This window comes from Pempheris klunzingeri, chromosome 21 (assembly GCF_042242105.1).
Source record: "Pempheris klunzingeri isolate RE-2024b chromosome 21, fPemKlu1.hap1, whole genome shotgun sequence".
In the NCBI taxonomy this organism is placed as follows: domain Eukaryota; kingdom Metazoa; phylum Chordata; class Actinopteri; order Acropomatiformes; family Pempheridae; genus Pempheris; species Pempheris klunzingeri.
Genome location: NC_092032.1, coordinates 10,054,712 through 10,071,272, shown reverse-complemented (window position 1 = coordinate 10,071,272; position 16,561 = coordinate 10,054,712).

Below are 16,561 nucleotides of genomic sequence, written 5' to 3'. Positions count from 1 at the left end.
AGCCTCAGGCTCTGGGTCACAGAGGAATTGTCTCCCGCTACGATTGAAAACATGCACTGCTGTGAAAATTGTAGAGGTTTCATTTCCGGTCCAAGACAAGCCTATATACCACTTTCCTGTCCTCGACCATATCAGTGAAACATGTTTCTTCTTACTCAACAAGCTTGAAAAAGATTGTGAAAGCATCTGTAATGTCTAATTTCCCACTGAGTCACAGTTTGAGGTGGAAAGATGGTTATTCATCTTCATGCTCCCGATCCCCCCACCTCTGGTTTTAGACCGATGTTGCAAACTTCTCCCTGGAGCTTAAGCAAGACCACTGGCTGGATAGCTGCGGGCTAATGATGTGAATTGAAGGACAGGATGTTTGGTCAGGAGACAAAGGAAGGGAAGAGTGTAAAATAACCTCAAACCAGCAAATGGTGCTTTACTTGGCAGCCAATCTGAAATGGACTCAAGTCTATGAGTGGACAAACATGTCGGCCATTTTATTGGACAGAATAGTAATTAAGTTCACCCCACTCCTACTGAAAATCACAATCTGTGCTTTAGGTTAACAAAACATCAGACGACTTCTTGTAGGGCATGTCGAAATCATGTTACCAAGGTTAGAAGTTTACATTAACCTCTCAGAGACCACAATGTGGCCATCCAAGGAGGCAGCAATAATAGCCAGGGAGGGTTATTTCATACTCCAGATCCCTGTTATTCACTCTACACTTTCAAGTTCTAAGTAACTTTTCAAGGCATTGCAAGGAGTTAACTGTATAGAATTACTATGCAGAGCCACTCTCAGTAGTCACTTCCCTGCCTTCCTATGGAAAGTGTCATTCATCAGCGGCTCTGCTTTGAGCTACTGTCAATGTGTCTGAGGATGATGCTCTTCGGCTAGAAGCTGTTGACGCTGCATGCTGTTTGCCGTGGCCAGAGACGAGAAAACAGGTCATTTGTGACACATAAATACTTATAGAAATGTGTTTGTGTCTGTGTGTGAGGCTAGGCAACAAATGTGTTTGGCAGCAGCATGGCAGATGAGAGAAAACAGGAAATGTGATTTAGGAAACAACATCTGGATTAGGAGACATGACTCATAAAGTAATGGATGTTTTGGATTAAGTAATTGAAACGTCGTCTCTCTCACTGCATCATATGTTGAAGGATTGGTTCACCCAAATTACAGAGAAGCATTTTCTTACTTAACCCTGATGGTATCTATTCATGCAGATAGTTTTGGCTCTATTTACCCATAATTTGAGATATCTGTCTCTCTACTCCAATACTATGGATGTGTATGGATGGTATCATGACTGAAAATCATTTAAAGACTTCTCTCCAGATTGTCTCTGTTACTCTGTATAATTCACAGCCCTCACTGTAAATAATTTTTCATAAGGACTATTTTTTTTTTGGCAGAAAGTTGTCCTTATTAAAATCATTGATATAGTGGCACTTGGGGAAAGTTAAAATATTTTGATTAAAACTGGTGATTCCATCCATGTAATTAAAATAATTGTTTGACATTCTGGGAAATACCCTTATTTCCTTTCTTGCAGCTGCAGCCTAGAGACAGGTAGCTTAGCTTAGCTTAGCTTACCTTAGCATAAAGACTATAAACAGCTAGCTACCAGCACCTCTAAAGAAACAAGATGTAACATGCTGATTAGTGAGGTGGTGCTAGGCTAGCTGTTTCCCCTCTTTATGCTAAGCTAAGATAGTTGGTTGCTAACTTGATATTGAACAAAATGACATTGAACTTCTCATTCTCATCTAACCCTCAGCACAAAAGCAAATAAGCACATTTTCAAAAATATCGATTTTATTAAGATATCGTATTCCTTCAAAGATGTGTTTAGACATAAAGTGATGTGACCTGAAGGTCACTCAACAGTATATTAGCTAGAAGCTAGCTAGCAACAGATGCAGCAATGTGCTTGTGTGTTTGAGTTCAGCTCAGCATCTGTCTGAACTCAAAGCTCCAGTTCTCTCTGTTATTTGCCTGCAGTCTCTCCCCTTTTTCATCTCTGTATGTTTGTGAAGAATATTCATATTCATCATTTTCAAACTCTCACAGATGTATGAATTTGCTTCTAATAGTGTCTTTCCATTGACTTTGTATGCAGTTGTGCTAACTCTAAAATGAAAAGTCACAAAAACAATCCAATATAAAAGGATTTCTTGCTGTAAATAACAAAAACGACTGCTAACATTTAATAGCTATACATATATGTGCTTGTGAACACAAACAAATAATAGGCAATGTGAGCGGATTTGCTTCACCCTTGGAGGTCACATTATGTGCTTCCAGATGAAATGAACCACTGACAAACAATCAATTAGCCTTGTGCATCAAAATGAAGTGTGTCCTATTCAGGCCTCCGTCTGACACCCCAATCTCAGTCATGCTCCAAATAGCACTTTCCAAATATGTCTTTTATCGTTATCGTTATCGTACACTGATACTGAATGCGTGTGTTACTGATGAGAGAACTCTCATGTGTATGAAGGCATGAACCGTGTGCGTCCTTTATTCAGGGATCACGTAGATCAAAACCTGTTGCAGAGAAGGAGAGACTGAAACTCATGCCAACTCTCTGGACAACAGGCTTACAGGTCTGATTGCAGATCAATACTCCACAACGGTACATTGTCCTCTTCTTCTACCTATTCGGCTGCTTTGGTAACAGCGTTGTGAAAGGTGTGAGGGAGAGAAAAGCAACGAGGCTCTCAATCCTCTCATGTGGAAACAGCAGAGGCAGCCAAGGACGAGGCTGAGGAAAAACAGAACGTCTGTGCTGCAGTTTGTGTTTTTGTCATTGAACAGAGAGGGATTGTTGTATGGCTTCTTACATTTCACTTTCTGTTCATATGTCCTTGGCTGTTTGAGCATTAGCATGCTCACAAGGAGGAGTGCCTATTTGACTCAAAGTGAATCTTAAATATATCATCAGTAACCAACAGTATTTGTCTTTAATCCCACAACTGCACTTCAATGGCCTGCGGCGTTTCACTGAATAAAAAGGCAGAAATCAGAAATCATAGCCTGCAATTTCCCCGCACCGCACAGATGAAATAAGGCTTTATTCCACATGCATAACTCAGTTTAGACATCAAAGCTCCGAGGAAGATAAAACACTCAGTCTGTAGATAATCAATGAAATCGTAAGTCAGTGTGTCTGGGCGCTCTGTGGAGACGTGACGCCTCAAATGAGACAACAAGTATACACAAAAATCACGGTGGTCTCAAAATAGTGGGAAACTCCTATCTTACTCCACGAAAGCTAGAAAACAGGCATGTTGAAACATTTGCTGTAATTAGCAATAACTGCTGAAATGATGTTGCTCTAAGGGTTTTGTTTACATTAGTATTTGCTCAGTTAATCCCATTGTCATTTTTTGAGGTTTTGATATCACGACAGACAAAATGTGACAGTTAAACATGGACACTAATGTATATTTTGAGGATATGAATGGTTTGATATTCAGTTGTAAACTGTATTAGCACGTGTATAGTCTAGATGAAAGGCTAACTCCATCCTAAAGCACTTCAACCCTGTTATACAGTAGCTCTTTTCATAATGCGCCTTCTGTTTTAAATCTTGATCCTTCAGAATAAGATCATTTAGATCATTCACAATCACCTTTTACTGTTGTATTTGAACTGGAACTTGGCTTTTTTCCAACGAGCTCACGTGGCATCACTGCAGCATTTTACAGCTTTTCCTTGGAGATGTGGCATTCTGGTGTGCAAGAGCTAGTTTCGACTCCCCACTAAAAGCAATAACCCAAATAGCTTTCACTCTGCAGTCTGATTTTTGGTCAGCTTTGGTCAGCACAGGTCCGACCATCTCACACAGGGCTGAGATGTATCAGCATTTCTTTGAGCTCTTACAGTGTGAAAAGTTTGTGCCGCTTGCATTTACAATAATCTTTTCTGACTGCAGTGCAGAAAGCCAGAAAGTGTGTTGCATTAATTTGAACACAGGCCAACAACATCTGTCATGTCACCAATCTTAGCTGCAGCATAATGCACATTTAGAAGTGTTTTTATTAGTTATTCTAATGTTAACTGCTTATTTATTCTGCTGTGAAAACTGTAAAAATGTAGTTGAACAATGGAAATGAACTAATCCTGTAGCACCCTTTGCCTGTCACCCCACTTTGGGAATCACAAAAGGGGTCATTGAAAAGAATATGGGAAATTAAGGAAATTAGCACATGAAGAGGATTAGCCGGTTGAAGGAAATAGGTAAACAGAAGTTAATCCCAGCAGTTCATTACAGAATAATTCTCAGTGAACTACATGGTGCAAGTGTCTGGAAACATGGACAGTGAAGCTTTAAAAGGATAAACTCCTATGTATTTCCTATATCTGTGAGAGGATGTAAAATATCTGCTCCTTTCATGGTGATACTATAGTTGATTTTGTCTTCTATCTCAATGGAAGCAATGACATGAGAAGGAAAGTGCTAATTAAATCCAACTTGCCTGAGTACAGCGACCATTGTTCATTCAGCCAGATTACTAAACACGATATCATGAGAGAGTGTCAGACGTAGTATGGGTCGTGCCCTCTCACTATCTCTCATTTATATCCCTTCCTCTCTCTGCTCTGGTTGCCATGGCAGCAAGGAGTTGGATTCAAACAATGCCACTGAGGGTTGAAGCCTTTGACGAGAGGAGAGAGCCGACTATATCTGTATCATGGTGAGACAAGGTGTGGACGGGCTCTGACATGTACGCTGCTGTACTGCATTATTACATATCATGACCATGCAGCTGACATCTTCATCTGTTGTTATTGGGGCGATATGGATCCATAAAGATGTGCGTTTTCCAGAAGCTCTTTTCTTGCCTCTTTTTGTGTTTGTGAACACTTTTGTCACACTAACAAGCCATCTGGCTTTTTGCTAGCAGAACAACAGTGTTGTAAAAATCATTAAGAATGTTCATTCCATTGTAAAAATAGGTTTAAAGCATTAAGTAGTCACTTAATGCTTTAAACCCGGATGGTTTTTTCATGGTGGGTGGTGGGGGTGGTGTAAGAAATATATTAAGCATATTACAAAGATATTTTTTCTCAAAAATGTTATTTACTTATATTTTGAAACATGTCCCTAGTTTTGCTACCTAAACCTAACCAAGTAGTTCTGTTGCCTAAACCTAACCAAACTGTGACTGAAAAACTAATAATAAAAAATATAATAGATAGAATATAATAATATAATATATAAAAGCTTTTTTTTATCAAGTAGTTTTTAAATGGCAATTAAAAAGTCAATTATACCTAAAAATAAAAGGCAAATGTTGACACATAGTTTCACACAGGACATGAAGCCAAATAGCCGCCCTCTGGCTATTTAAGCCTGGCTGCAAAAAGTCCGTTTTTTTACTTCTTAAATCAACTGTTTTCTGTGGCTTTAAATGAGGTTGATGAAAGCTGTGAATCAAAGATCAAGATATTTTTTCATTTTTAAATCTATTTTAATTAAATCTTAAACATTTTGCATCAGTAAAGTGGTGGTATTATGCTTAAAGCTGCATTTGTGGAAGGTAGTGGTTATGTGTCTTTGGACCAGAAGACAAAATGAGTTGAATCCATTTCATTAATTCATTTACATTTTTTCAGTTTCTCATAGGCTGCTGAAATAACCATAGTCTGGGCTGAAGTGTATATATTCACAGGTGGTTTGTGTTAACAAGTGCTGATAAAAATCTCAGCTCTATTACAGAAATACCTTACAGAGCCGGGTTGCTTGCACAAAAACACCTCTTTTGTTAACAGCTGTGGCTAAACTTGGCTGGAGAAAACCTTTGGCAAGCAAACCGGGAAGTGGAGTGGCTGGCAAATTTACTCTCACTCATCCACATTTGTGAAATAAACACAGGAAAGGAGGGTTAGCAGGCTTCTGTGCTGTGTGACTAATATGGTCTGGAAGGAGACTGACCAGACTGCCAGTATGTTGTGGTTTCTAAACACTGGAAGGGAAAAGAATTAGTGAGGGGCGACTGGAGGCTCAAAGGAACGTCTTAAAGTATGAATGCTAATCTAGAAAGCTTTGCACGGTACATGAAAAACAAGTCAACAGGGACTTGGACAGAAAATGAAGAACAACATTCATATTCTGAGAAGCTTTAAAGCTACGGGCCAGCGTTCCTCACAGGAAAATCTGACCTCCTGTTGTCCAGACACTTTACTTTCCACGACCTGGCATGCTCATGCATTGAATTTGAGTTCACTTGTTTGTGTTCAAATGCAAATCACTGTCAAACTGGTTTCATCCAGCACTAACAGCCATGGTTGAATCATGCGTTGCGTATCCAGGAGGTAAAGCAGTTGTTTTCTTTTAGCAGTGTAATTTTCCTCAGTGTCTGCTTTAACTCATCACTCAACCTAGAGAACAATCAGCCTGTTTATTAGCTGTAACAGGGAAAATGGCTTTATGACTCCCTTCCGCCACTGGAGCCTCATCCACCCTGGGGATTTCTGACGATGCATTTATCAAATGTAAAAATAAGAAAAGCAAAATCCATCTATTTATCTATCAAACGTAAAAAGCTTAAAAGCCTATGAAATTAAATGCCTTTTTCTCTCCTTACTCCACGCTGTGAACAACACGATACAGGACTGAGTGACTCACTGTGTTTGTTTGGTATTTGTGATGCTTTGTTTCCAACACTGCAATGGCCACTTATGGGCAATTAGTCATGCTGAGTAGGCAGAGGCTTCACCTCCACCTCGTCACTAACAAACACAAAAAAATTTATGTTTAAATGGAATAAGCCGACAGTAATGAGAGAGGAAATATATTGCTCATCTTCGCGTTAGTAGATAGACAACCGAGGATTTAACACACACATTATTGTGGGATTAAAAACAGAGGGTTTAATCCAAAATCAATACTCTGACCCAGAGGTCTGTGGTATCTCAGCCCTTTAATACTTTGATAGCAATTATGAGAAATCATGTATTTTACTAGCTGTTTTCCAATGATTGAGAAATAAGTGAATATGCTTCAAGGGCTTGTCAATATCTGACTTATAGCCCCTTGTAGTTTACAGGGTAATCATATTATAAGCATATTCATAAGAGGTTAAATTATGCTCTTTATGTCTTAACATATTGTCAAATTACAGTGCACATGCTTATGTAAAACTAAGCACTCACACAGTTAAATGTAAAAGGATTTTGCAAATCATCATTTCCATATGTTCTTGCCCTGTAGGGCAGTAAGAGTGGAGTGAAAATGTGTTTGAACTATTGCCTGGATTATCTAAACGACGTGGCCCTTGAAGATAACTGAATCTGCCAATTTTCTGACTTTCTGAGTGAACAAGAATCGCCTCAAGACAATTTGCCAGTATGCAATGGATTATGGGGTAATAGTTGTGGAAGGCAAAAAAAAAGCCTATAGTGTGACACGCCTTGTTGGCAACGTTTATTCTACAAATGTGGGCTTTAAAAGAGTAGGACAATCCTATTGGTTTTTGGCAAATTATCTGTCAGAAGTGGTCACACACCCACCACCTCAGTTGTCCACATCTCAGAGGAAGTGGATTGGCCTAGAAAAGCTTCCCCGAGACTTACAGTAAGGAGAAATGTCAACAGGAGACGGAATCACAGCTGTTACCAGGTGGACACACAGAGGCAGGCTTATGTATGTAGGTCAATACAGATCGTGGATCAATGAAGAGTGACTGAACCTGTCCTCTTAGGTGAGCGCATCTGACACACCTGCTTCCTTGCTGGACACAGAGATGGCACTGTGTTTTTATCACAGAAACATGATCTCTGATCCATGATAGGTTTTTTTCCTTAATGGTACAAAAGGATAAACAGAAAGCCGCGTTGGCTGGCTTAATATTAATGGTAATAGTAAGATTTAAAATGCACTATTGTGATGTAATATAAGTCAAACTAAAGGGTTAAAAGAGGAAAGAAGAGCAGATGAATTAAAAATGCAATTTTTACCTGATGAAATTCAGTCAACAATTCTGCTGTCTAGATACTACTAGGACTAACAACATTCAGAAAAACATCAGGTTTCTTGCTGCTTTAATTGCTTAAGTCTGTAATTTCAGATACCATCATGAAATTATGCTGGCTACCAGTGGCTGCCTGAATTTAATGTATACGATGTTCGGAGGGGTGTCTCAGGAACTAAAAAGAAAGCCTCTCAAGACGGACAGGTGGGGGGGGCTATTGAATACAGCCATCTTGTTAGCATTACAAGAGAATAGCCTGACACAGAAAGTTGGATGCCTATGAAATAGGCAGTATGATCTGATCTGAATTTGACTGACCCATAGTGCCAATGGAAACCACTAATTAAAGATTATACTTTCATACTAGAACATAAGACATACTTCAGAATTAACATGTTTGCTTCTCCTCACCTGGACCATTGTATTAACTTTACTAATGTGCTTCCTATTATAATATTGACCCCGCCCTAGTGATATATACATGAAATTGGTGTTGCTTCAATCAGAACCAGAATTATGAGTTCTTGGAACAACTAAGGAATAACCTTGAAGTATTCTTGGAAATTAATTCAGAGGTGGTATTGCTTTATAAGCGGCGAATCCTCTTTCTCCCCTTAGAATCGGCTGAATACCCTGAGGTACCACTTACTGTCTTAGAAAGTGAAGAGGCTTTGAATTCAATGCAAAGAGCAAATTTGCTAAGCATTGATGGTCAGCCTCCAGAGTTCAGAGTTCCTAGAGTTTTCAGAGTTCTTAGAGTTGTCGGATGTTATCAGACCACTTCTCTTAAATTCTTTTAATTATACTCGAGAGACTGGAACCTTTTATCGCGACCCAAATGCATCACTTATAACAGTGTTGCTTAAAAAGCCTAGCCTCCTCTGAGATGTGGCAGTTACAGACCGATATCGCTCATCATGACAGAATAGAAGCTCTTTGCTAAAGTTTTAGTTAGATGACTGGAGCCATATGTTGGCAAGCTAATTCATCATGACCAACCAGGAGGGAAACTTGCATCAGACAATATCAGATGGCTTTTCACATCATACATGCATCTGAATCAGACACTCGCCTTGGAGCTGTGTTCATCTTGGATACACAAAAGGCCTTTGATAGAGTAGGTTCAGAATACCTGTGGTTGGTCTTGGATGAATTTGGATTTGGTTGAAACTCCATATCAATGCTTAAAACACTTTACACTTTAGTCCTCATGCAGTGTCCCGCATCAAGACGGCCCACTGTCTCTTTTGCTCTTTGCATTGTCACTGGAGCTGTTGACCCAGACAGTAAGACTAAATCTACACATCTCACTTATCACTCTATGTAGTAGTAGTGTAAGATACACAACACTAAATTTCCCTTTACGCAGACGACGTATTTCTCTACTTTACTAATATATCCAAGTATTTACCTCAAATATGACAAATTCAGTCATCTTCCTGGGTTTTCTTTGTCCCTGTACCTGCAACTGCAATCAGCAATCTGTGCCCATGGATTCACCTTCATCCTCTTATCCACTGAGCACTGCAGTTAACCCTCTACTGTATTTGTGGCAACCATTTAAAATGATGTAATTTCTAAAAATGCCAAAAGTCTGGGGGAGTCCTGAAGTTGTGACCTCAAGTTATAACCTTGAGGGACAGGGCATCAAACTTGTCCAAATCTAGGTCAACATATTTTGTCAAAAAACCCAGCACATCAGCTCACTCACTCTGTTTGTGCAGAATTTTTCTACTATATCTTATAGCAACTTCAAAATGACACTCACAGATAGTCCAAATATAACTAAGTGCAGCCAGGATTGGCACATGCTTTCATGCAATCTCTAGTTTAAGGAGGGTAAAAGTCTTGAAAATATATTGGAATTCCCATTTCCTAAACAGCACACCTTATTATTATTCAACGGTGAGCCCTAAGGAAAATCATACTTAACAGGTCTAGCTGCCATAAAACACTTGTGGTTTTCCCCTTAGCTTGAATGGTTGAATCACTTTAGGGATATTGCTATCATAGAGAGTTATCAAGATCATAAGCTATAATGCATAAAGCACAGGCATCGACTGTAGAGGCTTGGGATATCCTCATTGGTTCTCCTTCAAACCCACATTTTCTTGAACAGATATGATGTGATACTTTGATAGAATGTAAGAAGACCGACTCATACATTTCACTTTGTTATGTTTCTTTTTTAAATTTTTTGCAAGGCTATGGTGACATATATATCTTGTGCTAAATGCTGCTTTTATGTGCAAGAATACTTATTTACTGGCTGCTCATATACAATTATGATTCATTGCCCATTTATATGGTTTTGAAGGATGACATTTGGTTGAAGGACGACATCATATAGTGTGTGGTGAAGCCCTCAAAGAAAGGCCTCAAATGTCAACATTTAGAATGTGGAGCTATAATCTGACTCCAAACACATGAAAATATTGAATGTCACAGCAGACAATACCCCCCCCCCCACACACACACACACACACACTAGCATGTGAATCTGTCACACATTGTTCATACATGTTAAGGCATGCCACTCTGACCTGCTGATTGCATTTTCACACGGCCGGGTACTGGGGATGGCTGCATGAATATTCCCCCTGTTCCCACCCGCAAGCGTGATGGGATTATTAAAGCCTGCAAATGCACATACTCTCTTGTAACAATCTAAATCCCCCAGGCAGAAATGTTAACAATAGCCACTGTATGCATCCATTTAAGAAACAGGAAAAGTTTGATGAATAAGCCACAAAATTAAGAGATCATACTTTTATTCACCTCAGGTCTGCAGATGTTAATGCAGCAGCATAACATACAGCATTACCAACAGTATTACTGGAGCATGAAGCCTTTAATAAGCTTTACTCAAACATATATGTGACCAGCAGTTGCCGTAAGGTTGCAGAAATGTGCTTGTGACCAGAGCATTGCTGACGTAAAACCCTGCAATGACCCCTAACTCTACACTGGAGCTATTTACTGTAGTGACCTACAATAGAAGAGTGGGATTGCACTGGGACTCTGGGAGTGTCCATACACTGTAAAGTTGCTCTCTTTCTATCTTGCTCCTCTTTCTATCCTGTCATGATGACATCTTGCAGACACAGTGATGTAAAACAGCAGTTTAACAGACTAGATGTGTGTTATTTAAATCTCCAAGCATGAGTGCAGAACTATTATAAGCACACTTATTTTAAAGTGCACCACTGAACATCCGCTATGCAGTCGTATTTACTGAAGTTAAAGATTTGAATAATCCCCTCTTGTGACCTTCCAGCAATAGCAAGATTTATATTTCTACATTTGGCTAATTCTAGCACGACAGTATATAAAGTCTCTACTATTAAAAGTTTTTAGCTGAATTATGGCTGAGGCTTAGAAAAGTGACAAATCTGGAGTTTAGAGATGAGAAATAGGCAACAGTCCAGTCCTTACCATGTGGATTTTAGCAGTTCAAATTAATGAAAACAGTGCGACCTAAATACCTCCCTCTATTCAGGCCTGGGATGATGGCAAAGAATAGCTGCACAGAGCTGAGAGTAAAAATCTTAATGAAAAGTGATGGAATTGATCTTATGTCATCTTAAATGTGTAAGAATTTTTCCCAACATGCCTGTGAGTGCACCTACATGAACTGCATGCTCTCTGGCCTTAAATATTTGCAGTACATGTGGTGTTTGTATTATCTGTGTACACTGAAACTCTGATATGAATGAAATACCTACAGAGAGTTTGGCCACTGCAGCAGCGTTGCGACTGATTCTGTACATACTGCATGTAGATCAAGGGTGTGACTGGAGCGAGGCACACAGCACACAAGTCCATTATGACTCATGGAGGAGTTTTTGTAAGACAAAACAGGGTGTAATGTGTAGAATATATGACTTTGAACAGCTCCCCTGGCAGTAGCTATTTTAAAATGCAGCCTTAATTAGACTTAGGATAAAAAAAGCATCTGTTCAGCTTGATTTATAATCTCTAAAAAGTAGCCTATTATTGCCATGTTAGTTGAGCTCTTTATCTTGCTAAAATGTACCATGTTGAGCAGGCACAACAGCCCACAAAGTGTTTTTGCAATGCACCGCTGTCAGCATCTTTCCCCCTGAAGGCTGTGCACTAATAAAGAGAACAAGCAGGCAGGGTTTCTCCTCTGTTCTGATGCTCTGCCAGACGACTACACAGGAAGACAGCGAGAACTCAAGTGGCTGTAAAATACTATCATGGTGATACAATGGCGTGGCTGTGTTTGGCTTTCTCAGATTGGCAGCTAGAAACATGTGAATCTGAGAGATAGATGCAGGATTAATTGGGATGTTTTCATCTCTCTGAGGTTAATTGCAATGTGACTGGCTTTGTGAATGAAGAGGCCAGCCAACACTGTGCCTCCTCCTCCTCCTCCTCCTCCTCCTCCTCCAGGAGCAGCAGTGCCAAATTGGATGACCAGGTGCCAGTAGGAAAAAAAAAAAACGAGATTAGATATCAGATCAGCCAAGCACAGAAACAGACTCAACTATCTCTGATTTCCAACCCACAGATTTCCCTCATAGCTCCATCTCCCGCTTTGTGTCACACTGAACACAGGAAGAATCAAGGTTGGGTGCCAATCCGTCACCTCGCTCGCCGTGCGCCCTCCCTCCTCCTCCTCCTCCTCCTCCTTCCTCTGTGTAATACAAACCTCGTGATCGCCCATTCAGCGGTGCCTGCGTCTGCTGCTTTGGGGGAAAAATTATAAGCCGACGCGCCTAAGGGCAGGCAAGCCAAAAGTATCTGGGAGACAGACAGGTGTCGCGGAAGTAAAAGCTCGCAGAGGCGCATCCCCCCGCGTCTTTTTGTCATTATCTGGGATAACGAGAAAGAGACAGTAACTGGCGGTCATCCGGCACCCTCTGATCCCGTGTAAGTGATTCTCTACATCAACTCACTGCGAATAGGTGGATGTTAGTCTGTTGTGATGAAACACGAGCCTCGGTGTCAGGTGTTTGTGTGGTTTAGAGACACGGCGCATGCATGCATACCTTGATATGAAAATGCACGGTTCTGCGAAATATCCTTGATCACCACCTCAGCGCCGTGTGCTGCAAGCTGCCAGACTCACAATGAGCACAAAGCTGACAGTTGTCACCGCAGGATTTTACGCACACGTTATCACACAGGACTGAAATGAGTAGGTGATGGGTTTAAAAGAGGAAAGTGCGGCATTTTTGCGGGGTGTGTGGTGGATGTGATCAGGTGAATTTGTCTCACTGCTCGGCACAGTCCAGACCACTGAGGAGGAAAACTAAGGACAGGTGCATGAGGTGCAGAATATGACTCATCTTTTTGCACAGAGACACTCACACGTTTTGGTTTAATTAGCAGTCATTAAAAATAAAGTCATGCTATGTCTCAGAGCTATGGTTGCAGGAAAAAAAAAAACCCAAAGGAATGCAAGCTGACAATCCTTACTTGGCAGCCTCCTCTGAGTGCAGGTAGGTTTATTTCTGTTGACTGTCACCTGTTGACAACAACCTCAGGTCATTTCAGGAAGGTTTTTAGGGAGACACCAGCAATCCATTCACCCACATCCTGAGTGAAAGGAGAAACAGGGCCAGAGTTACAACCCATTCTTAGAGTTTGTGCCACAGTGATCCTCAACACTTTGTCACATGCACAATGACTCAGAGGAAGATTTAATTAGCATCTGTTTTAATTCAACACTCCAGGTCAAAATGTGCCTGTGTGTGTGTGTGTGTGTGTTTGCAGATCAGCTGTAGCGTTCTCACCTTGCCAGCCTCCTCTCTTGCTCTGCATAGAGTGGTAATTGGCCAGGTAGTGATGGAGGTGACACAGCAGGTAGATGTCAAACAGTGACAAATGATCAAGGGCTGTTCCTCATCCAGAGCCACTAGCGCAGATTTCAATGTTCCCACTGCCAAATGTGTCGGTACAGTTGTGCAAGTGAGAGTCAAAATATATGTCATAGTAAGCACATTAAAAAGCACACTGATGGGGTTTCTTTTGGCATTATCTAAGCTTTATTTAAGATGGCAATACTTTTATCCACATTATTGGCCTGAAAAAAGCAATAGTGGTTTTGGGGATTGGCGCATGGACAATTTGACTTGTCACAGTGTTAATTATATTGACGATGGTTTTGTTCTGTTAAAGCGTCCCAGTAAGCTGTGACAGTGAGCCAGCTTGTGCAATATCAGGAACCTGAAACCGAAGCAGCTAAATGGAATTCAGCTGTCATTGATTTTTATTAGTGACACCTGTGCTTTTCCCTCTGTGACATTTTAAAATATCTTCTGTTAAAAAAAGGATTATTGCCCAAACATCAGCAGTAGAAATGATAAAATATGTAATTGCAATTTTGAGTCACTTATATTACATTTTATAGTAAGGTCCTATATTCTTTTCAAGCTTCCTTGTGACATAATCTTAATTGCCTTTTCTCTCTGGGTGGTTTAATGCACTTCCCATGTGTTAAAAAAGGTGCATAACATCCATTCCACATCCACAGTATATCGTAAAGGTCACTGATGGAATACACTTTACTTTTTTCAAGCTGTTTTCTTCTGTAGTTTCCCCCCAATTCATTGCAACCATAGACACTTTGCCTCAGTAGTCGTGTGGAGGATTTTACCATATAAAAAGTGATGTCAGTGCACATCATCTATTGCACTTAATGCTGATATTTTACGAAGGCAATATCGGCCAACGCTGTGCATACTATGCAGATATTTTGAAGCATTTTCATCAACAGCCCTAATTAATTTGCAGATACTTAAGGCGTCTGTAGCCTCTTACACCACCTGCTCCCTTAAGGATGTTAAGTATGAAGGAGTTTGCTCGGTTGATTGGTGATCTCATAAATTCATGACTGCTGACAGGCCTGTTCACACTATGTGCTGTGCTCCTTGCTTTACAGCTGGTGGAGCAGGTGGATGAACAGAATTTTAAAGCTGACATGCAGTATGTGCTGAAACTAAAAGCAGATCTCCAGTCCTGTAGGCCACTGTTCTTGCTGCCTCTCTTCTCTCTCCTCTTGATGTCACCATGACAGATATTGGTCATATCCTGGGTTGCAAAAACACCTTGAACACCTATGTTTCTGCTGTCATGTCGATTTAGAGAGACAAACGACCAGAGGGACAAAGACAGGCCGTCACACAGAAAACAGGGCTTTGGTTTTAAAGGAGCGAGCTATTCCCACATTTTCAGCCTCCAGCACATGCTCCCCACCACACAAACTCTAATACTTTGAATAGCTGTAAATGCAGATCTGCAAAGTGAGTTCACTGTATTCACCTTCAGTCCAAATAGTCATTTCAGTGAAGTCGTTCTCAATCTCCTTCCCTCTGGCTGTGACGAAACGCTGATCCAATGGAGAATGTCTAAAACAAGCAGTTCATTTAGCGCTTGGCTGCACCTGCCCTTTTAGTGCTCCAACAGGGCCTTGTCCTCAGCTTGCCCATCCTCTGCTGACTCTCCGAGGTGATAGACGGCAGCAGAGCCAAGTCCTCTGCAGCGCCACGCAGGATGTGGTGGTTTCATTCTGTGTATTTGGGATGATTTAGTGTAAGTGTGTGCATACTTCCACTAAAGTTGATTGATGAGCATGGTACGTCCTGTGGGGGGAAAGGCAGGTTCCTGTTCATTTTCCTGAGAGATACATCAGTATGACCTATTTTCCCTCCTAAGTCATTCTCTGTCTCTCTTTCTCAGCACTGAGAGTGCCAGTCTGAATGTGTTGCACTTGTAAGCTGACAGTGTTACAGTGGTTCACTTCTATTGTAGTGCCAGTCAAAATGTGACAGTAGTGACCAAAGTTGTATTTTTATATTTTAAACAATTGTTGGGTGTGTTTGAGCTCAGGAAGCTACTTGTCAACAGACTGACTGCTCAAAGCTTACAACTGATAAAATAATGAGCAGTAAAAGAGCATTTTTCAGGAATCACTTATCATCTCATCAAGATTCCCAAAGAAAATTAAGATAATTTAAATAACACAATGCCCTGCATGCAGCTCTGATAATAAGATAATCTTAAACACTAGATCCTTGTAGAAAATAATGTATGAAGGTAAATGTTTGTATTGATTATAGCACTATGGGTTCTCAATACTGTGCTTTGCAAAAGACTTTACATGACATGTTTGTGTTGAGTTTACAGATGTAAAAACAATGTGTGCTAATTTGGATATGTCCATAGTAGTTCTCAACATTCTGTGCAAAGTGCACGTGTGCTGTTGCCTCAGCCTTGCATTCCTAAGAATTACGTCTATATTGGGCAATTCCACACACAAGACTTACGACCAATGTCAACAGTCAGTCCCAATGCAGGAAATAGTGTCCCCTATATATAAGGACGGTTGCAAAGTGATGGGATGGAGATTTATGTGGCAGGTGGCGTGTAGTGCATCTGTTTTGTTGTCTTATATAAACCATACCTTAGTCCTTGACAAACCAATCCTTCATCTTATGCCAGCGCTACGATCTTTCCCCAAACAACTATACTGTAGTTGTCGTGTGCAGATATTGCAGAAAGTGGGAATTAATCTTCTAATCTGTTGCTGACATTCTTGTCTGGTGAAACA